The sequence below is a fragment of the Rhipicephalus sanguineus genome, chromosome 9, assembly GCF_013339695.2.
Source record: "Rhipicephalus sanguineus isolate Rsan-2018 chromosome 9, BIME_Rsan_1.4, whole genome shotgun sequence".
Classification (NCBI taxonomy): domain Eukaryota; kingdom Metazoa; phylum Arthropoda; class Arachnida; order Ixodida; family Ixodidae; genus Rhipicephalus; species Rhipicephalus sanguineus.
In genome coordinates this window covers 142,769,460-142,792,454 of record NC_051184.2, presented here as the reverse complement: position 1 = coordinate 142,792,454, position 22,995 = coordinate 142,769,460, and positions in this window count along the sequence as shown.

The window sequence follows — 22,995 nt, the reverse complement described above, 5'->3', positions numbered from 1 at the left end:
CATGCAGCCTCTTCAGAACTTCGTCGAGATTTCGTAGATGATCTTCTTCAGTTACACCGATAACAAGGATGTCGTCGAGGTACACAACGCAGGCTTGGTCTTTCAGCACACCCAGTACTGCATTCATGGCCCGCTGGAACGTGCTTGGGGCGGTTCGCAACCAGAAAGGCATACGGTTAAACTCGTACAAGCCAGAAGGCGTACGGAAAGCCGTCTTGCATTTATCCTCTTCGGCGACGTTGATTTGCCAATACCCGCTTCCAAATCCAGAGATGAAAAGAATCTTGAATTTCGTATGGTGTCAATAGCGTCGTCAATACGCGGCAGCGGGTATGAGTCGGGTATGGTGCGCTTATTTAGCTCCCTATAGTCCACGCAGAATCGTAGGCTACCGTTCTTTTTGTGGACTAAAACGACAGGCGCAGCCCATGGACTAGAAGACGGCCTGATTACATTAGCGGCTATCATTTCTTCTATTTGTTCGGCAATGACGGCCCGCTCTCTTTCTGCATATCGCCGTAACGGCACAGACACCGGCGGATGATTGTCAGTCGGTATACGATGTTCTAATAAGCTAGTGCCAGGGAGCTGCGCAGTACTACCAGCAAAAAGTGATGTGTGCCTTTCGAGCACGGCTGAGATTGAGTGCAGCGTTGCTGGCTCAACTTGGGAGCTATTATCCGGAGAAGTACTCGGGGTCAATCCACGGATGTGGACGCCGTCGCCATCTATGGTGAGCTGCACTTGACCTGACATGATGTAGTCCGCTCCCAGAACCATGTCAGCGGGTAGGTCATCGAAGACGGGAACGACGCAAAGTAACTTGCTCCCGGCTTCGGTGTGTAGCTGCAGGTCCACCGCACCTACAGGGAGTACGCTGCCGCCGACGCCCCGTAGGGGCGGCTCGGTCCAAGGCTGGAGGGTGACTGGGGCGTGTCGCGAAGCAGCGCCGTTCGCTGGGCTCCAGTATCCACGAGTGCCATGAGTTCACCGATGCCATCGACGCGGACCCGAACAGTCGGAAGTGGCTGCGCTTGGAACTGGATGGCTTGGCGTGTCGTTTGTGGGCAGTCCTTGTACCCATGCCCCAAGCGCCCGCAGGAAAAGCATCCGCGCCGCGTGGTAGCGGGTTCCTGTGGGGAGACTGCAGGAGCGCGGCGTCTTGCAGTTTCCTGCAACTCTGCTGCCTGTCGGATAAAAGCATCGATGCTTTGATGGACTGTCTGCACAGACAGGATGGCCGCATGCGTCGAATCGTATATGCCATCGATGACATACTGTCTGGCTGCCGGAGAGGGCCAGGCAATATCGCAAGCTTGCAGGAGGCATAATTTGTCGCAGATGTCGCGCATGCTCGGGTAGCGCGAGGAAGAGAAGGACGAAGGCCAGAGAATAGAACAGCCGGCCCACGAACGGGCGTTGTCTCCTGTTTCTCTGTTTACACTATATTGAAGCATTGATCGATCCCGGACGAATACATTAATCAAATCAAATCAAAGCAAATCAAAACTTTATTTCCACCGTGTATTTTACAGATGGGGGACAACGGAAACAAAGCTGCCTATAGGCGGCTTGTCTAGTCCTCAGCCCGTAATGTATGGCGTGTGGCCAACAGCAAAGAAAAACAGTCAATTAACAAGTGAAAACATATTATTAGCGAACATTACCTATGATATTCACATGATTACACCATAAGGTGCACTTAGTTTCGATAATGCTGACGCATGTACTCTAACGTGAGGGCTGACGTTACGTCGCACCATAAGTTACCCCTTAAACGCCAGTGTTGTCGACGTGCCTGGAAAGCCCACAATGTGCACACCGCTACTACACTTACAAAAACATGTCGATCCACTTGATAACGCTTGGCTCAAAGCCATAAAATACAGCCTAGGGGTACTCGCTGGCTGCTTCGCATGAAACCGATTCACACAACGCGTGGGATCTGCCGAATGTTTTTGTTTCTTTATTTATATGATCTAAAAGGAGATGTTGGCAGATAAGGACGAAACGCCACACGCACAGGTAAGGCGATCCGCTGGCGAAAGTGAGATGACTTGCCGCTTTTATAGAAAAAATACTGCCACGATGCGCATTCATTCAAAATTCGTCACTTCCTTGTCGCAGGTAGTTCCGCTTTGGCGTAACCGAGTCGTCGCGTTTTGTGCGCGCCGGGCACGATCAGTTTCGACATCGCCCTTGAAATTCTCTGAAAAATATCTGGAATTACGTGCAACGTTTCTGATTTCAAAAAGAATGGGTATGCCACTAATTGCCTTTCACTAAAACTCTCTAATATTACCGACCGCCTTCAAGTCAATAATTAAAACGTAATTTAGCCAGTTTTTGTTAATTAGACACAGCAGTGTCATTTCAGCCAGGGCAAAGTGCTTCCGCCTTGACGCAGAGTTCGTGTGAGAAAACGACTGGAGCCTTACTGCCATATGATTTTTATTTAAAAACTGTATTGCCTAAAAAAACACCCTGTAGATCTGGAAAAGCGCTAGTTCTTGAGCAGCTGGAACATGTGAGTTTTTCTGATGATAAACTCTACTGACAATTCGGTGATTGGTATTTAAGCAACCACGGAGGATATTCGACTTCAGAGCTCCAAACTTCATTGCTTGGTAACATACGGAGATTATTCTGTATATATTAACTAACTTCTTTATTAACGTTTCTTTTATCCCTTGGTAATATCTCCCTTCATAATATATCCATAAACAATGGGTTTTCTTTGTGTTGCGTTTGTAGACGAAAAAATTGCTGGTATGTTTATATTGTTCGGCCACCCGTTCGGCCACCTTTTACAGAGAGCAAGGCGGTCGTACGTGAAGACAAAAACAGAGGTTTATTTACATAGATGCAGGAATAAATATATCAAGCGCAATTTTTACAAAAAAAAAAGAACGCCAGGCCTGCGCGGAAAGCGACACACAGACACAGCGAAAGCTCAAAGAGCGGCATTTCTAGAGCCCCTTATAAACTCTCTTGTGGCTACTAATACAACTACACTAGCAACGCACCCACTACGCCACAAATCACAATTTTTGTGAAGTTGGAAAGCACCCACCACGGCATTACTCGTCATTCCGCGGAGAAGCCAGTCACCATCTGTAAGGCATTATGTACAGTTTCTTGATGCGACGGCTGATCACGATGAAGAATTATGACTGAGCCTTTTGTAATGGGTTGGAAGCTTTAAATGACCCACTAGTTACGTAATTCGCATTGTGTGACGCCCGGTCGTTATTTCACTCTCACACCACGCTTAATAACATACGCTAACGTGAGAAAGAGATAGAGAGAGGGGAATTAAATTTATTGAGACCCTAAAAAAATGCATCATGGGAGCCTTATGGGCTTCCTTGGCAGCCAATAGAAGTGCACTTGCGAGGAACCCACTACGCTATAAATCATAATTTTTGTGAAGTAAGGACGCAGGCACTACGCAATTTTTCGTCACTCTGCGCAGAACCGTGGTACCTGCTAAACACCTGTAAGGTATTATGTGCACTTTGTTGATGCTGTGGCTAATGACCATGAAGAATTATGGCAGAGCCCTCTGTAATGGGTTGGAAGCATTCAACAACTCACTCGTTGCGCACTTCGCATTGTTTGACGCCTCGTTACAGAATTCGCGTTGAGAGACTCTTGGTTGTTATTTTACTCTTCTACCACGCTACATTATATATGTTAATGTGGTTCCTTCCCGACATGAAGCCTGTATAGGGTCTTTTTGCTAAGCGGTTTCAAGCACCAGCATGGCTCTGAGGTAGGATACTGGGCTCCCACGCAGAGGGCCCATGTTCGACCCTCTTTCTATCCTGGAAATTTCTTCTTATTTCGTTTTTCTTTTATTTCGAGCGATAGTGGTTACTGACATTGGCGGCGGCGGCGGCGGACCGCTACGGCGCCAAAACGGCCCTTGTTGTGATATCATAACAGCTTTCACTGTAAAACTCTTCGGCTTATAAAGCTTCGAGTCTGCCAACACTGAGGGCCTCGAAGCCGGTGTCCGCAGCTCCCGCCGATCCTGTGACTTGCCGTCCCGGCGTCCGGCCTCCAGAAAGGAGGCACTAAGTCACACAATAGATTCTTAGGTCGAGAAGTCCAATTGGGGAACACCAGCGCACCACATAACTCACGTGCCACGCCCGACGACTCCAATCCTGAACGTCAGCGTGGAGGAAGTCCGAAATGGGAGATGGGAGGTGTCGTTGACCTCGAAGAAGAGGGAGACAGGTTACTTGAGCACGTGCAAACCTTCAGGTCAGCGCTAGGGTAAAAGAATGCAGTGGTTTGGTGAGAACCCATCGAGAGGTGCTATCCCATGCCGAAAACACCGCGCCAGTTGCTCGGAACCCGTCTACAGCCTCATTCCACACTTGCACTCCACGCTGGCATAGCCACTCTCCAGAAAAATGCGGCGCTTTGCTACTACGTCCAAGCGCTGACTTATGGGGAAGCCCTCTGACTGACAGGCCTGCTTCACATGATCACGCGAGCCTAAAGGTAAGCACAGCAGGCGGTCTGGAATTTACAATTAATTCTGAAATTCAGCTAGAAATCTCTTCCTATTTTCTCTACTAATGATGCTATATACTCAAATTACTGCACCATATACCCAAAGTGCACGGCCGTTGGCTGATTTGAGCATCGTGTGCTGCATGGTTGCCCTGGCCGCCGAGGAATGCGGCCACGTGCCCGTGTGCGCGCGATCCCACTGAAAGTAAGCCCGCGTGTTCGAAGAAAAAAAATAAAAGAAAGAGCCTAAGTTTATGACGCGCGCTAAAAAAGGGACGCATCTTCTTGCCCCTTGTCATCCCCTCCCTGCCTAGCTTTCAACGCACTCAGTGGCGCGAATGGAGGGAGGCAGCGCTTGAAGCGTGCGGCACATCTCTGTAAGTCCGCGCGGACTTGACGGATTCTGAAAATGTTTGCGGCAGTCGATTCATGAGGCAATAAGCTCTTTTAATGAAGCCATGAGACAATTACTTGGAAAAGAGTTGCAGGACCCTTTTAAGTGCGCTTGCCACAGACATGGCGTTGTTCTTATAGCGTATTGTACTTCAGTGTTATAGACCAGCTTTCAACATGCGCCTTCATGATAGTACCAACGTTTCTATGTGCTTATTAAGGTGAAATAAAGCCTTATATTCACCGTGAGTCAAAAGGCTCGGCGAAATTTGGCAAGACCTGGTGATTCGCCACATCGCGAGACCTAGCCACAGTATCGCATGACGACATCAAGGATGTGCTGCATCAAGGATGTGCTGCACAGAGATGACGTCAAGGACGTCATCTTGTGTCGCTATCGCTACTTTGCAGTCCCCAAAATTTGTGACATCATGACACGACGCCGTGCTGGCGGTCGTCGTGACATGACATCGCCCGTTTCATCAAAGGTGGGCAGATCATTGATGTAGCAAAACAGCGGGTAATGTGCAGAAAGCTTCCACGGCAAAGGGGGCTGAACAGAAATCTATTGACTGTGGACACGAAAGTAACTTATTGGGTGTCTTGTGAGAGCCTGCGCTTTTGCCTGTTCTCTCCTTAGTGTTAAATAAAAGAAACGTTAATTTATCTTTACGTTTATCTCACGCACTGGCGAAATGCGAACTAGTGCGAACAGTGTTACGCTTACCCACGCAATTCTATGCATTAGTTTTTATCGCGATATTACCGTGGTGGTAATAAAACACTGTAGACGCCACGGAAATACGTCAGCAAAATGAAAGCCATCAAGTGGCAAAGAAGAACAACTATAAGAAGTTCCGTTGACAGGAATCGAACCCATGAACTATCCGTCCTCGACGAACGCTTGCAGGCGTTTAGGATGAACACGCCTTTTATCTTTCACACTTTCCTCTCACAGTGCTCTTCCATGGATGGGTGGATGGATGCAATGAGCGTCGCCTTTATAACGGGGTGGTCACATGTGTGCCACCTGCCTCGAAAAAAGAGAAACAAAAAAAACGCGCCGTTGCTGCGACAGTCCCATTCGGTGCGTTTCCAATAGAAGTGTAATTTTGTTTAATACACCGCGAGGTGGCGTCTTTAGCCCACGGCTCGCTTATAGCATCCATCCATATCGAAAAATAGCTCTCCGACGTTCGCCTGGCTGTCACACCGTCGCACCGTCGCACCGCGTTCCCCACTCGCCCTGTAAGAATTAACTGCCAGGCTAGAGGGAAGACACGACGCGCGTAGCGTTTCTCTTCGCGTTTCACGACGCTTTCGAGGAGTGCATATCGAGTATCAGTGTTTATTATCCGCTTGGTGATGCCATATTTGCGCAGAATTCACCGAATGCGGTGTCCACGTATATGTTAAGAACTTCAGCTACCGCAAGGGTTAAATCATGATCATGGGTGGTAGTCGTCGGTACGGAGATGTGCCACTAGGCGTCAACGTGAGTGGGTCCAAATCAAGCGGTGCTGCATCTGCCAAACAACAATAGACATTGTACAAGCTCTGGTATACCAATGCACTAAAGCAATCAACTACTTCTATTAGGACATATTTCACTTTCGTGTTATACCGATTCCTATGGCAAAGGGATCAACCATATTTTTGTTACCAGATAGGCTGCCAACCCTTTCAAACACATGCGCACATCGCTGCGCGTATCTGCCGCACTGTGTGTGTGTGCCAATTTTTCGACAGTCCAATTTCTGGCACTCCCATAGTGCCAGAAATCGGACTGTCGAAAAATTGGCACACACACACAGTGCTTAGACGACAAAGCACACGGAAACCATGAGGAGGCAGTATCGAACCGCAGGGTGCGCTGGGAGGAGGCTCTGCTTAGAGTTACTGCATATGCTACCTTTAGGTAGCAGAGTTACGCATAGGTCTGGCTAGCAACCACAGCTATGCGGCGAAGACGCGCTCCGTTTTTGCAGGCGACATGCCTACCGGGTCACCGATCGGCAAGTCTGGCGTGTCGAAGACCGGTGATTAACTTTACTGTGAATGACTAGTGTCAATCCAGTTCGCAGCAGCGGCGCGATCGAGAAATACAAGAACTGACCCGAGTGTCAAGTTCTCCGCAACGCATGGTTGCTAGCGGCGTTTGGAAGACGGATGCGCAACTCTGCTACCTAAAGGTAGCATATACAGTAACGCTAGCTCTGCTCAGCTCCGCAATCGCAGAACAACTTTGGGCCGTCCAGCGAGCCGAGGAAGCCGCCCGAGCCCAAGGGCTCGCGGCCGATGCCTAGGCCGGGGTTGAGGCCTACCCCAAGTCAAGTTCGCTGGACTTTATAAATAAAGTTAGTTCTCTCTCTCTCTCTCTCTCTCTCTCTCTCTCTAATTTCTGGCGCACTGGCGCAATGAAAATAAGAACGAACAATGTGAGACCTACGCGCTCCGATATACACGTTTGTTTTATTGCGAAAGCAGTTGTATGGGCACCCTAGGTGGATTTTTGCTGTTGGCGTCACCGTCATATTGCACATATATATAGCAATATGACGCACCGGATATATAGCACAAATAAAAATAATTCAGAAGAAATAATTTCCAAAGTGCGCGACCGGGGATTTGAATTTGCGACCCCTTGTTCCGCCGCGCTCCCTATTAGACCACATCACCACGCAGCATACGTCTTCCAGCATGCTAAAGGTAAGCTATTTATACACACTACTTACCGCAGGCGGTACGCAGAGCTCGGAGGTGCTTCAACGTGTTCGCTATCACCCGCGATATGGAGCGAAGTTCGGGCTTTAAATGGTGTTTCGCCGCTCGTGTTTCGCAGGAGTTCGGATGCGCGCGTGCCTCCTACTTATACTTTGACCTACAGTGCGTGGCCGCCCATGCTGGCGTGCTTACCTCTTGAGTGGGGAGGTTTGTACGTTTCGTGCTTTCACTGAGAAGTTGGTGTTGTAGATGTAGACCACACAAAAATCACTTGGCTCGCTGCAGCGGTCGCGTTTCCGAAAGGAGTGGGCTGCTAGCTAGTTGAATCAACTAGGGGCTTGTTGGTTGTGCGTAGTCCACACTTGCAGTGCGCCGCTCAAACACAAATAAGTAACAACTGATACAGTTCGCGCTCGTCCTGTATGACAGTGACAAGAACTTTATTTATTAGTCCTGAGGAAAATGATGAAGGGAAGCCTAGGGCTTCCCATCAAGTCGGTGGCTCCACCCAGGATGGAACCGGGAGGCAGTGACTCTGGGTGACGGACCGGGCCCTCTAGACAGCCTGTAGTTGATGAGTGATGTCCGAACTTTGAAGAGGTTCATCCCGCTTCATCTTATTGAGCAGACCGGAGCCCACATTGAATGGGCACAGCCAGAGCATATGATCAAGAGAGCAGGACTCCTGTCCGCATTTAGAGCAATACTGCGGGAAGTTACGGTCAAGACGATTAAGTGCTCTAGGGGTAGGATACGTTCGCGTCTGCAATAACCTGAGCATGACCGACTGAGCCCTATTCAACTTAGGAATAATAGCGAGAAGGTCCTTCTACTGAATCTGCAATGCGAGGTAATCTCGTGGAATGTGGATAACGGGTCTGTAGGGCTACAATCCAGGAGAAAAGCTCGGCCAGCTGAAGAAGCGTGGTGTGTGAAATCTCGCGCCAAGTAATGAGCCCGCTCATTGCGATTACACCGCGCCAGACTAACGAATCCGCCATATGAGCCGGGAACGATACTCGCTACTTGTTCCGATATTATTAGTCTGGCCGAAGAAGACCTGACCGACATGCGTGAATCCGTGTAGATAGTCATGAGAATCTTGGCAACATGTATGGCAAGGGAATCACAGTCTCTTCCCACACCTGAGCGTTGTTCGTGTGAATGGATGCTGCACTCACTAGCTTTCCACGCACATCGACAACTGATATTATAAACCTGTTCTCCCTGCCATATTTGACAGCGTCAACAAAGAGAACCCGGCGTGTAGGGGTTCATCATTTTGAGGATACCATCGGCACGCGCGTTGCGACGGTCCTCGTTACAGATTGCGTAGATATTTCTCGGTACGCAACATTTTGACTGAAAGGGCCGCCGAGGAACTTCGATGTTGCATTCCAAAAGCCGTTTATTACCCACCTTTACCACAGAAAGCCGGTGACTAATGGCAGGACGCTGCGAAAAGCACATCTTTCAGAAGCGACGGATGTGGCTGTTTCGCTCAAGAAAATCACAAGGGAAGGGTTAAGGGGAGCGCAAACTGTCGATTGTTTATTCCAAATTTACTGCAGTAGTATATATATGCAAATGCATGTGCAGAAAGCAAGGCAAACATCGAACAGATAACGTTTTGTGCAATGCAATACATAGGTATAGACATGAGCAAAAAGGGAGGCTCACAACGATCGGATACCATCTTAATCACAACCTGTGATGCAAGAACCTGCTCTGTACCTGCAAAAGGAACAATCGAGTGTCACTAATGCATAATAAACGTCGTGCTTTTGTGTCAAAAGCTTCCAACAGTTCTCGAGCAGTGGTGTCCCTGCTTCTCCCCAGAATCTAAATTTTATGCAGATACGGCTCACACTTGTGGGAATTGCAGTGGGCCGGCAAATGTGCCCCATCTTTACCTTTTAGTGACAGCTCGTGTTCCCGCGCACGGTCATTCATGCACCTTCCCGTTTGGCCGACATGTGTCTTGGCGCAGGAGAGCGGAAATTCGTAAACAACACCGGTGGCACATTTTGTGTATGAGTTTGCGTGCTTCTTGCTAGAGCCACTTTTTTTTGTTCCCGTCATTTAGAATACGCGGGCAAAGCTGAGATAGCATCTGTGGCGCGGAAAAAACAATTGGCACGCCGTGCCTGTTTGCAACGTTCTTGAGGTTGTGCGAAATCCGGTGCATATTCGCAACTTTCAGCAACTATACGGGGCGCCACAAGAAATCCAATATGGCTGTCGATACGGTGATCACCCGTACACACGGAGCGATCACCGCATGTGTTGTCGCTGGGTGCTGCCGCCTTGCCGGCTAGGATAATTTTCCACCGCATTGAACTTCCCATGCATGGAGTGGCTCACGCTTGAGAGCATAAACTGCGAGACACACGTCACGATTTTGCATCCGATTTGACGTCCTACGCGCTTGTGTAGCGGCCGGAATGGTGATGTTTCGCCGTACGGGGTCGCCGGATCGGGCGTCCGGCGTGCGTTAAACTCGGCAGATTTTTCACATCCGCCCGGTCCGGCCATCGCACGGCCGTATAGCCATAGTGGCAGCAGCACGGGATACAGGCAACATCGTGCCGCTGCTCGGTTTCTCACCGCTCCCATCATGTCCGAGGATGCCGGAGTATTTGCCGATATCGCCGCTATCGGTGGCATGAAAAAGATGTGCTACAATTCTTTTATCATGCAAACTAATTCCTAATTCAATAACGCGGTACTTCCAGTGTGGCACTAATAAAAAAAAGCACCGGCGTCCACACCACTCGCGAGATCGGGAACCACGATGCGAAGGCACCTGCGATGCATTCGAAGATAAGCAGTGACACTGCAGGCCGTCTTACTTAACCGGCTTGATTCGCTTCCACCTTTGCCTTAATATTGAGGGTGTCGAGAAAACGGATTGCGTATGTCGACGCCTGACATAAGAGTACATTATCAATCGTGTTAGCAAATTTTGCTCACTCTACGGCGTGCTCGCGCTTGATCGCGGATGGCTGCGGCGTCTGCCTAGCCGCCGCTCGCCGGCGTCAGTTGCGGCAGGCTGTTTTGATGTGGCTTTCGCTCGCGACGGCATAGTTTTATTAAACGTTGTCTTCTAAATTAAGCAAAAAAAAAGAGCACTCGCCTGTTGTCTCCCAGGACCGTGGTAGCTCAGTACGTAAGGTGTTGCGATGCATGTTCACGCGGGTTCGATTCCCGGCCACAGCGGCCGCATTTCGATGGAGGAAAAATGCAAAAGATGACCTGCGTGCTTAGATTTAGGAGCACATTAAAGAACCCCAGGTGGTCGAAATTCATCCGGAGCTCCTCACTACAGCGCGTCCGATAATCGCATCGTGTTATTGGCGCGTAATATCCGAGGAATTCAGTTGTGTCCCAAAATTCAGCCGATTTGAGAAGCACGATGGAAACCATCATTTTCTCGTGTGACAAGCTTCCCGATGCGCACGTGGATATACCATTGTCTTTTCTGCCGCCGGTCCAAGAGAAAACCAGCCACGTTTACGACGCCTTTCACAGTATACGGTTTGAGCATTTTGGCACGCAGTACACGCGATTTCTCTTGTGCTGTTTACACATTACTGAACCGCAAAGCTTCCACAATGTTGCACGAACAGAATCCATCGTAATTCACTGGCCACACGCACAACAAGTCGCAGGACACACCGACGACGAAGCACAGCCCGCACGTTGTCGCCAGGCAAGTTTTCGTTCTATCACCGGAACGCGGCTTTCACCGGTTGCCGCGTGGCGGCGCCATCGTAGCTCAATGTTGCGAATACGGCACGACCTCAGGTCTCCCCGTTCCCCGCTCTTGCTCAACCCCAGCACGGTTGTGTTCAAACTTGAACTTCTGGTGGAGCGACTCGGCGACGGCGTTAATGAGCGTGCGAGGGAAACCAGCCAAGGTCAAGTGATCCAATTGGTCTTGAAAGCCCTTCTGCATGACGTGTGGGCACGACCTGGTTAGTGCAGACTCTAGACAGTGTTTGGCTATAGCCGTTTTCACGGTCTTGGTATGTGCCGACTCGTATGGCAGCAATTCTTTTATAGACCTAGGAAAAATAAAGCCAACAGGCGCGGCGCTCCTGCAGGTTGATGCTCAAATCCAGAAACTGCAAAGCACCATCGGTCGGCAACTCGTGTGCAAGCACCAATTTCTTCCAGAGACGGCAAAGCGCCGCTAAAACATTGTTAACGATGGGCTGATATGAAGTGGTGGTTAGTTGCTCTAAAATGATCAAAAAGGTCGTCAACATATCTAAAAACTTTCAAAACCTCCCCCCCGTTAAAATGTTGGTGCAAGGCACGGTCAATAGAAAACACAAACAAATTGCACAACACAGGAGCGACATAGGAGCCAGTGGAAATGCCTTGCCTTTGTATATAGTGTCGTCGTTTACTTATTCTTCTGTGTTCGTGTGTGTGCGCTGTGTTAAGATGAGCCATTTCTTAGCGAACTTCTGCGACTTTGAGCGTATCTATCTATCTATCTATCTATCTATCTATCTATCTATCTATCTATCTATCTATCTATCTATCTATCTATCTATCTATCTATCTATCTATCTATCTATCTATCTATCTATCTATCTATCTATCTATCTATCTATCTATCTATCTAGCCGCCTACGACTTTGTGCTCTCCTGGCCGTTTCGTGAATCGGATGTATACCAAAATTGGTGTATCCTAACATGGCTTTATTGCGAACATAGGTGACAGGTCATATCATGAAAATCACGAAACGCATGTCATGAACAGCATGATTTACATTCCACGGCCTTCGGGCTCTTGCGGCCCTTCCATTATTTCATATATACCAAAAATTGGTACGGCGTGACAAGAGTTCATGACGAACATAATAACATGTCCTAACATGCAAATCATGACGCGCATGTAATGTGCAGCATGATTTACATGACATGGTCACATCGCTCGCGGCCGTTTAAATGAAGGCATCTATACGAAAACTGGTATGACGACGCATTTCATTATGGCGAACATAACTTACACGTGGTAACATGAAAATCATGACATGCATGTCATGTACGACATGATACATACCAGGCTCATAGCGCACTCACGGTCGTTTCGCTAGATTGATATACACGAAAATTCGTATTGTGCGATGTGACTGTATGAAGAACATGGATAACAGGTGAGAGCATGAAAACCATGACATCCATGACATGTATGCCATGCTTTACATGCCACGCTCATGGTGCATTCGCGGGCGTTTCGCTTGCATAATATACACAGAAATTGGCATTGCGCGAAACGACCGTATGCCGAACGTAAGTGAGAGGTAATAGCATGAAAATCATGACATGCAAGTCATGTACGACCTGATTTACATGCCACGCTCATGGTGCGTTAGCGGCCGTTTCAGTACAATGATGTACACCAAATTTGGTATTGTGCGATGTGACTGTATGAAAAACATGAATAACAGTTGGAAGATGAAAGCCATGACATGCATGTCATGTATGTCATGATTTACACGCCACGCTCATGATGCGTTCGCGGCTGCTCCTATAGCTTGATGTACACCAAAATTGGTATTGCGCGAAGCGACTGTATGACGAATGCAAATGAGACGTGGTAACATGAAAATCATGACATGCATGACATGCACGACATGATTTACATGCCATGCTCATGACGTACTCGTGGCCGTTTCGCTTGCTTGATATACACCAAAATTGGTATTGCGTGACGCGACTGTATGACGAACATGAATAACTAGTGGTGACATGAAAACCGTGACGTGATGTCATGATTTACATGCCGCGCTCATGGTGCATTCGTGGCCGTTTCGCTAGCTTGATATATACCAAAATTGGCATTGCGTGACACGACTGTGTGACGAAGGTAAATGAAAGGTGGTAACATGAAAATCATGACATGCATGACATGTACGACATGATTTACATGCCATACTCCTGGCGCACTCATGGCCGTTTCGCTAGTTTGATATGCAGCAAAATTGGTATTGCGCGATGTGACTGTATGAAGAACAGTAGTGACAGGTGGTAACATGAAAAGCCATGATATGCATGTCATGGATGGCATGATTTATATGCTCTACTCATGGCGCACTCGCGGCCATTTCGCTCGTTTGATATACACCAAAATTGGTATTGTGCGATATGACTGTATGACGAACATAAGTGAGAGATCTTAACATGCGAATCATGTTATGCATGTCATGTACGGTATGATTTACATGCCACTGTTATGGTGCGCTTCCGGTCGTTTTGTTAACTGGATATATCATAAAACTGGTATGAAATGACACGAGTGCGTGATGAACATAAACGAGAGGTCATGCATGGTATATACCAGAATATGCGTTTCACTGGCATGGTGTAATACTAGATTGTGCATGCATGCGTGCATGGCAAACATGCGATATATGGCGAACTAGATGCCATGGCATGAATGATTTCATTTGGCCCAAAGACAAATAAGGCGATGTATGCAGCTTCTTGCTGGCTGCTCCGCATTACATCGATTCCCACAGTGCGTGGGTCTGCCGCATTTTAAATGCGAAGCATTTCTTAGCGAACCTCAGGCACTTTGGGCGTTTCTATCTACGTATCTATCTATCTATCTATCTAGCCGCCTACGTCTGGGCGCTCTCCTGGTCGTCTCCATAACTTCTAATGTACCGAAATTGGCATAGCAGGGGATCAGTGTATGGCGAACACGATTCACTGGTCATGACATCAATAACGCAAAATGCTTGTCGCGTACGTCATGAAACCCTTTCTCTCAGTCACGTGTGGCACATACCCGCATACCAGAATTTATGTTATGCGGGTATGTGCCACAGGTGATACAAAGTCTCAACCAACGAAGTAAACGCGAACACACATTGACACGCAAGGAAAGTCATAATAATAATAATATTGTAGGGGCTTTAATTTTGACCATCTGGTATTCTTTAACGTTCACCGAGATCGCACAGTACACGGGCATCCAGCATTTTGCATCCATCGAAATGGGACCACCGCGGCCGGGATCGAACCCGCGACCTTCGTGTCAGAAGCCAAGCACCGTAACCGCTACACCACCGTGGCAGACACAAGGAAAGTCAGGAAGCTGAAAACAGACACCCCTGGAAGACGCTGAGCCATGCACTTCTTCACGTGGTCCGCAACGTGGACCACGTCGATTACGCAAAAACCGGGGTCAATGCTTACTACAATAAATATGCCGAGAGAACCAGGCCGCTTATCATTATCGGTGAATTCAAGATTGATTTATCAAGACCCAAGAACTACTGGTCTTTACACTGCGTGAAAGACGGCTTGAATGTGGACAGAGCATCAAAAGACCTCGCTGCCGCGTGGAGGACAAGAGGCGTCATAGATCATTTCACTGTAAGAGACATCCAGGGTTTCCACCAGCTGTGCTACACCTCGCACTTCACTGCACTTAGACCTCTCGTAGCCGCGATCACGAACGGATCCGATTTACAAGTCCGGTCGAGCTGCTGGTGCTCACTGAACACGGTGATGATGACGTTGTTCAAGAACTGTCAAGAACCCCTTCTACACATACGGGTTCCTGAAACGTGCGTGCGCTCTCGTCATAACAGATAACTATAAGCATAACAACTGTAACCCAACAGCAAAGTTAGTTCTGTGACTGTAACGTAAGTGCAGTGCGCCTGCGTGTGCCACTTGGCTGTGGCACACGCAGGGGAACTTTCCTGAATGAAGCTTAGTTGCGAGTAACGCCTGTCCTGTGCAATTGTGTTTCGTTTTTGTGCTGTTCGGATTCGCGCTATCCAGTATTGCAGAATATAAGCACTACATATCAGCTTACCGCGTCTGGTGATGGTAACATCCATGTTGCTGTTGGTATCGCTAAGCAACTGTAAACAACTTTATATAATGCACATGCGACTCATCAGCATATGAGTGTGCGTTATCACTTCCACATTTCTCTAGCGTCATTCCTTAACCTTTCGCTCAATGTGAAAAATTACGCCGCAGTCACCATCCCGCGTATGCTTCGCATAACATCGACTCCCACGGTACGTGGGATCTGCCGAATTTTTTTTGTCTTTGTGACACCTCTCCCGAAAATAATTTCTGCTGGCTGCTGCCTTGGCGTGTCCGTGGGGCACATACGTTTAAAATGGCATACGGTTCTCTGGAAGGAAGCGAAACTTAGACATCACGAACGATATTAAATGCGAAGCATTTCATGGCAAACGTTTCGCGCTTTGAGAGTTTCTATCTACGTATCTATCTATCTAGCCGCCTACGTCTGGGTGCTCTCATGATCGCCTTCTCAACTTGGTGTATACCAAAATTGGGATGGGAGGGTAAGAGGACTTGACTAATATGACTGTCTGTTCATGACATGAATAACGTGAAAGTAATGTCGCTTAGGTAGTCAAACCCTTTCCTCCAGACACGTGTGGCACATACCTGTTTACCACGGTGCGCGGTTTACGGGTATACGCCACAGATGATTGACACTTTATATGTACACAGGAACGGCGAGAGCAGACATTCGTAATTTATATGGGAGAGTGTTAAGAAAAACCGACATCGGCAGCGTTGACCCGACGAGTGGAAAGAATAGCAATTAGCATGCCAGCAGGAATCGAACCCAGGCATTCTGCGTGGCAATCCGGTATTCTATCACACAGCCACGCCAGGTGTACAAACTGGTTTGGAAAAACAACCTATGCAGGCGTAATAAGGGTGCAACGTCAGCTGTGGTTGCGGTGCTGGCTATCTAATTTTACAAGAAAGCAATAAACACTACTCATGTACTCCGACAATACGGGCGTCATATCAGATTAACATCTGTGGTTCCAGTGTTGACTCCGCTTTTATAGCTGTCTAAAAGCATTACAGTTGTATTCCTATGATTCAGCAAGATATATTGAAGCATTGCTTGACCCTGGAGGAACACATTAACGAACGTTACGTATGATATTCACATGATTGCACCATAAAGTGCACTTAGTTTTGATAATACTGCCGTATGTACTCTAACGTGAGGGCTGACGTTGCGTTGCACCATAAGTTACCCTTTAAACGCCAGTGTTGTCGACGTGCCTGGGAAGCCCATGATGTGCACACAACTACTACATTTACAAAAACATGTCGATCGACCTCGCAACGCTTTGCTCAAACCCATAAAATGCAGCGCAGAAGTACTCGCTGACCATTGGTCGGCAAAATACACTCACGAGTCGACTCACTCAGACTCAGAACGGTCTGAGTGAGTCTGAGTGACCTCCACCTTTCCTTGCCGACTTATGGCCATCTCTATCATATTGTCAGGTGGTCGTGACGTCGACGAAGACATCAGTCGGTGTGTTCAAGATGAAACTTTATTTGGCCGCACTTGTGGCCGGGAAATGAAAACTCAATATACAACGATAGCGGCGAACAGGGCGTCGGCCGTGGATAAACTGACGAGTGGTGAAGCGCGTCGGCATTTATACAATACATATGCTGTCGAATATTCCAGCGTTATCGCTCGTTGCCATACAAGCTCTAGAATAAGCTCGAGTGTTCGCGTCTTGCGCGCAATCTTAACAAACGATCTACAATAATCGCGAAGCTTCTCGAAAATGAGGCGCGGTTTGCGCTGAGTGTTGTTGACAGTCTGTCGGGGAAAACCGAATAGAGAAGAAGTGATAAGAAGAAACGCATGTGGCAATATTCAGCATTACTATCTGCCTTATGTTGGTTTACGTTTATACTCAAGTCCATTCACACATATCTCAACACAGAAGCATTCATGCGCCACCTCAATTTTCATTGACCAGGGGCGTGAGTTAGGGGAAGGGGTGCCATGACCTCCCCCCGCAAACACTTTCATGGGAAGTTCTTGATAAAAATATCTCGTGTGAGTCGTGTATTTCATAAAAATGTCCTCACTGGATCGATATATGATAATGACGATATATGATATATGAAGATAACTCGTACTTAAAGGTGCAAGATAAAAAGGCGTATCGTAGAGCACTGATTATGTCGATAGTGTTGAACAGGATTGACACCATGATCGGAAAAGCTAATTTTACGCCAACGGACTCATGAGTCGACTCACGTAGGCTCACTCAGACTCAGGTGAAGCCGTGAGTCTGAGTCTGAGTGAGTCCGGCTCAGTAATATGTTGGTGAATTTGAGTCTGAGTGAGTCCGGCTGAGAAAAAGTTTAGTGAGTCTGAGTCCGAGTGAGTCCGGTTGAGGAAATGTTTGGTGAGTCTGAGTCCGTGTGAGCCCTCAGAGCAAAATATAATTCTAGAGTAAGTCTGAGTGAGGTCTTATTTTTTTTGTCGACCAATGTCCCTGACTGCTTCGCATGAAACTGATTCCCACAACGCGTGGGATCTGCCAATTTTTCTTTTTATGTTGATCCGTTTTGGTCGATTCTGGCTGCAAGCGCTCGTGAGCACGGGCTTTCTCGTGCAAGCAGGCGCGACATGGTGCGACATGGTGCTGCGCTTATACACTCCCGGTCACCAAGTCACTCGTACAGCTCGAGCGAATGAACTTTTTGTATTCACCTGGTGGTAACAACCCCTTGCTGTTCTTTAATCTTGCAAGAACGTACATGGTCATCATCACCTCTGTACACTTCAAGAAACCTTGCAAGTTTCTACATTTGTCGACTTAATTTCTCATTTTGGACTATGACGATGTCTCGTGTTTCAGCTTCGTTGGTGTGATTCTTACGCGAAAACTGCGCTGATCTAAGTTGCAGCAGATATTACTTCGTCCACCAGTTCCAAAGGTTCTCAGTTTGACATCTACAGTATGCATACTATCGTACCGCTTCCATGCGCGTCAGGTCCATTGGCGTGTCATTGCTGCCCTGTCGTAGCGTCGTTAGTCCCCGTGCAATGATGTGGTCTGCTGGGGTTTATGCAAGAGGCTCCCCGCTCTCCGATTAAACATAGGTGAGGGGCTCGAGTTCACGACCGCCTCTACTTGCTTAAGCACAGTGGTCAGCTCTTCAAAGTTAAGTCGACCTTTGCCGAGAACCTTTCCCAGTGGAAGCTCGATCGTGCGGACCAGACGCTTTCACCATCCGCCCCACCATAGAGCGCAGGGGAGAATAAACTACCAGGTGATCCTCCTCCGACCCAGGTACGCTGATACATCGGCTTGGGAAAACAACTGGACGAGCTTCGATAAATCCTTTGACATCTTGTGAAATGTTCGTGCATTGTCAGAAATATTATACGAGGTAGACTCCTCTGTGCTACAAAGCGTCATAAACACATGAGGAACGCAAATGAGGTCATGCTGGAAACCAGGTCCAGGTGAACTGCACGTGATGTGGCACATACGAAGAGCGCTATGTAACATTTTCGCTCCCCGGCTGTAGTCACAACGAAAATAAGTCCTGCGGAGTCGATTCCAATGACTTGTAGTGGTTTCGTAGACGATAAACAATAACGGCTATAGGATCACCCGGAGCGCCGCCGGGGATAATACTGAAGCGTCTGCACGTACAGCAGCCGGGTATGACTTTCTTGACCAATGTTAGCGCCCGGCAGATCCAATACTGCTCTCGCAACTCTGGCAGAGTGTCTCACGCCTCCGTGTAGCGTTTTGCAGTGTGCTCGCATTGTCAGCAACGTTGAAAAGGGATGATCGTGCGGGAGGATAACTGGGTGTTTTACTTCCTCGGATGGTTCAAAGTGTAACAGGCGCCCACCGACCCGAAGGATGCTGTTGGCATCCAAGAAAGGGTTGAGGTGTTTGATGCGAGAGGCTTCTTTTGCAGATGTGCGTTTCCGTATTGAACTTATGTCTTTTGTGAAGGCTTGCTGCTGTACAAGTCTGATCCAATAATTTTCAGCTTCAGCGATCTCTTTAGCTACTAGATATTCAGTGTGTGCTGCATTTTTCTGGCGGCAGCATTTAATGAATCTCAATATCCAGGCTGTGACACTGAGTAGCTTTTCAAGTCTGCTGTAGCTATCAGTGTCAAGGACCGATGTCGACGTCTTCTCGCTGGATATCGCAACGTGAACGGCAATCATTTCAGAGGTGATCCTGTCGTCGGTGCTGATAGGTTCTGATGGTTGTAGATGCCATCGGTCGTCTAATTTGGCATACCAATCTGGTCCATATCGCCACGTGCTACTCGGCAATAATTTATCCATCGAAACCCCACGTGTGAGCAGGTCGGCTGAATTGGCATGTCCCGGACAACACCCCCACATAGAAGTATCTTTCTTTCCCTTGCCTCTTTCACTCTCTTCAACACAAATTGATTCCATTTCACTAGGTCGCCTTTTATCGACGACAGCCTCATTGTGGAATCCGACCACATTGTACAGTGAATCTCGAAGTCTATGAGTGCGCTTGATACGTAATGAAGTAGTCTTGTGCCATTCAAGGCTCCTAAAAGCTCTAGCCGTGGCAGTGCCATTGTCTTGATAGGTGTGACACGTGCTTTTACGATCAGAAACTCGGGCCTGGCTGAGCAGCTCGGTACGACGTAAAGCGCTGCACCCTATGCCGAATAGCGTGCGTCGCAAGAAAAACGTGCTCCTGTAGCTCTCGGGGCGATTTGGACAATATGGATCCGCTGCCAAGATAACGCGGTATCAAAACATTCTGCAAGAGTCGTAGTTGACGCACCGAGCTATGCCACTCATCCTGAAGATCTTGAAGTAGCTGCTCGTCCCAGGCTTTTCCACGTGTTCATAGCTTCTGGAAGAAGATCCTTGTAGCAATGGTGACTGGCGCGTCAAATCCTATTGGGTCGAATATTATTGAAGTATCTTGAAGAACAAACTGCTTAGTATCACATTTTTCTTTCATAAATTTGAGAAGGCCTCCTCAAAAAAGCGTGGAAGTATCTGTGCGTGAATTCCATGGATGTGATTGCAAGTACTTTCACACTCTACTCGTGGAGGGTAGCCACTTGCTCGCCCGCTGACTGTTTCTCATGCTCCAATGCGTTAATCAGTCCGTCTGAGTTGGTCGTGCATTTCCGTAGTATGATTCCTACCTGCTGCATAATCTACTAGGATTCTCGGCTTATTTGAAGTGCTTCCTCATCTGACTCTGCTCCAGCCACTTGATCGTCTACGTGGAGTATTTCACTGAGCAGTTTTGCTGTTCTGGTTTTATTTGAATGCACACTCTTTAGATGGTGCAGTGTAGTGACCGTCAGTAGGTAGTGGCTGCATGTTGCTCCGAATAGCACTCGCGTCATTCTCCACTCCTGAATAACCTCCTCTGAGAAATGCAGTACTTTTTCCCGAAACCAGAGGAACCCAAAGGCATCTCTGTCTTTCTCTGCAATTGAGATTTGAAGGAATGCTTTTTGAATGTCCGCTAGCAGTGCTATACGGTTCGTCCTGAAGCGTAATAGCAACTTCGCGAGATCTTGGTACAGGTTTTCACCCTTTTCGGGGCATTCATTCAATGTAAAGCAACCTTTATAGACCTTTGTTGAATCCGGGGGTGGTCCGTGAACAACTTCCGCATGTCCCGCTCGTAAGTACGCCCGTATGGCGGTGTCATACGTCTCCAAAAGTCCTTGCTTGTTTGGCAGTCCGTAGAGAAGTTTCCAAAGTCTTGTCAAGGCGACTTGTTTGTTGTCAAAAAGATCCACGTCTTCCTTCCAGGACAACGTCACTTCGTATTTTCCGCCCCTGAGACAGGCGGTTTCTTCAAATTGCTTCAATACTGCACTGAGCTTGCGCTCACTGTCGACGGCGTCTGATATTCCTACGCTCTCGAGTTCCCAAAATGAACGGAGGAATTCGTTGCTCTCTTGTACACTCGTTTTCAATACGCATACCGTAATCCGCGAGTCTGTGAGAAGCGATGCCATGCTGTAGGTGTTGGCTTGAAACAACCACTCCAGTTTGGAGTTCATCGCCATTGCTTACACATCGCATGAGCTCTCCCGTCATCTCTATCCACAATTGGTCGGAACCGATGCTTATGCCTTCGTCCGCGACAACGAATCCGCCTTGCAGTTGATCAGCGATGTCTTTTTCAGACGTCTGGATTTCCGCGACGACACTCGCTGTAGTTGCCTCGATATCTTGGCAAATGTGCGGAATTTCTATGCCTTGTAAGTCCACTTCCGCGTGTGAAAACTCGCTGGGCAAACGAAGCTGCACAACACGCCGCTTTTGCGTTGCTCAACTTGACTTGCTTGCAAATGTGTTGAGCGCAATGACGGTGGATCTCACACATGGCAGCCTCAGCTGCCTTGATAGCCCCTCTGTCACGAACGTGCGCTGACTGCCTCCGTCTATGACACCTCTGACGTACCGACATGCAACATCTGTTACGGCCCAAGCCCGAAACGTGTGCAGGAGGACGATCGTTGATGACTTCTCGAGGGTATGTCGATCCTTCCCCAGAGGTGCAAACACAGTGGTGTTTGTGCTTGATTTGCTCGCCGGTATTGTGGAATTTGTCCTGCCTGTTTCGCGTGTCTTCTGGCTTAATTTCTGCGGATCACACACGCTGACGCGCACAGTCACACGCCCTGTGACCTGTGGTCGTGCATGGAAAACACCTCATGTCTCCTGATAAAATGTGCTTCTTTTGCGGTAGCGGGAGATCCACTGAGCAGTCTTTCGTGGAATGTTGGCTCGTTTTACAAAACACGCAGTTCTCGGGTACTTTCATTGCTTTATTATGGAGAATTGAAGTCGTCGGTTTCGAGCCACGAAACTGGCTCGATTTGTTTTGCACATTCTCCGTATGGCTCTCTTCCTTTACATTTCGCGAGCTCGCTTTTCTCTAAGGTCTTCAATTTGATGGACAAGCAATTTAATATGCATTCTAGCTCCGTGATAGAGGCTGCATTACTGCTGTCGCTCGTCACCCGATTAGCCCAAGACCCTGGTACTGTGCACCCAGAGCGTGTAGTAAAGCCCGCAGCAATATGTCGCACAGCATTGCAGAAAAGACGTCTTGCTCACCCCAAGGGACTCCAGTCCTCGGATCTTGATGACGACCTGGTCGTACAGCTTCCGAAGAACTTTCGGGTCGCTTGAACGGACTGAAGGCAACGAAGCCTTGACAAGTACTGGAGAAGCCTGAAGAAGGGACTGAAGGAACGAAGCCTGGAGACGTACTCCTGTTCGAATCTCATTTTATCACCGAAGCGTCTCTTGAGTGCATCTATTGGCCTGGTGTGCGACCGATGGCGGCGCTGCGCACGGGCCTGTATGACGTCAGAGCGAGGATTCGTGCGCTTTCGTCTGCTACGTAAGCCCAGCGCCGTGTTGAAACCGCCGTTGTGGGAAATCTCAACAAAAAAGCAGTTCAGTTGGTTATCTTGCGTATGGTGTCTACTGACGCTGTTCGAACA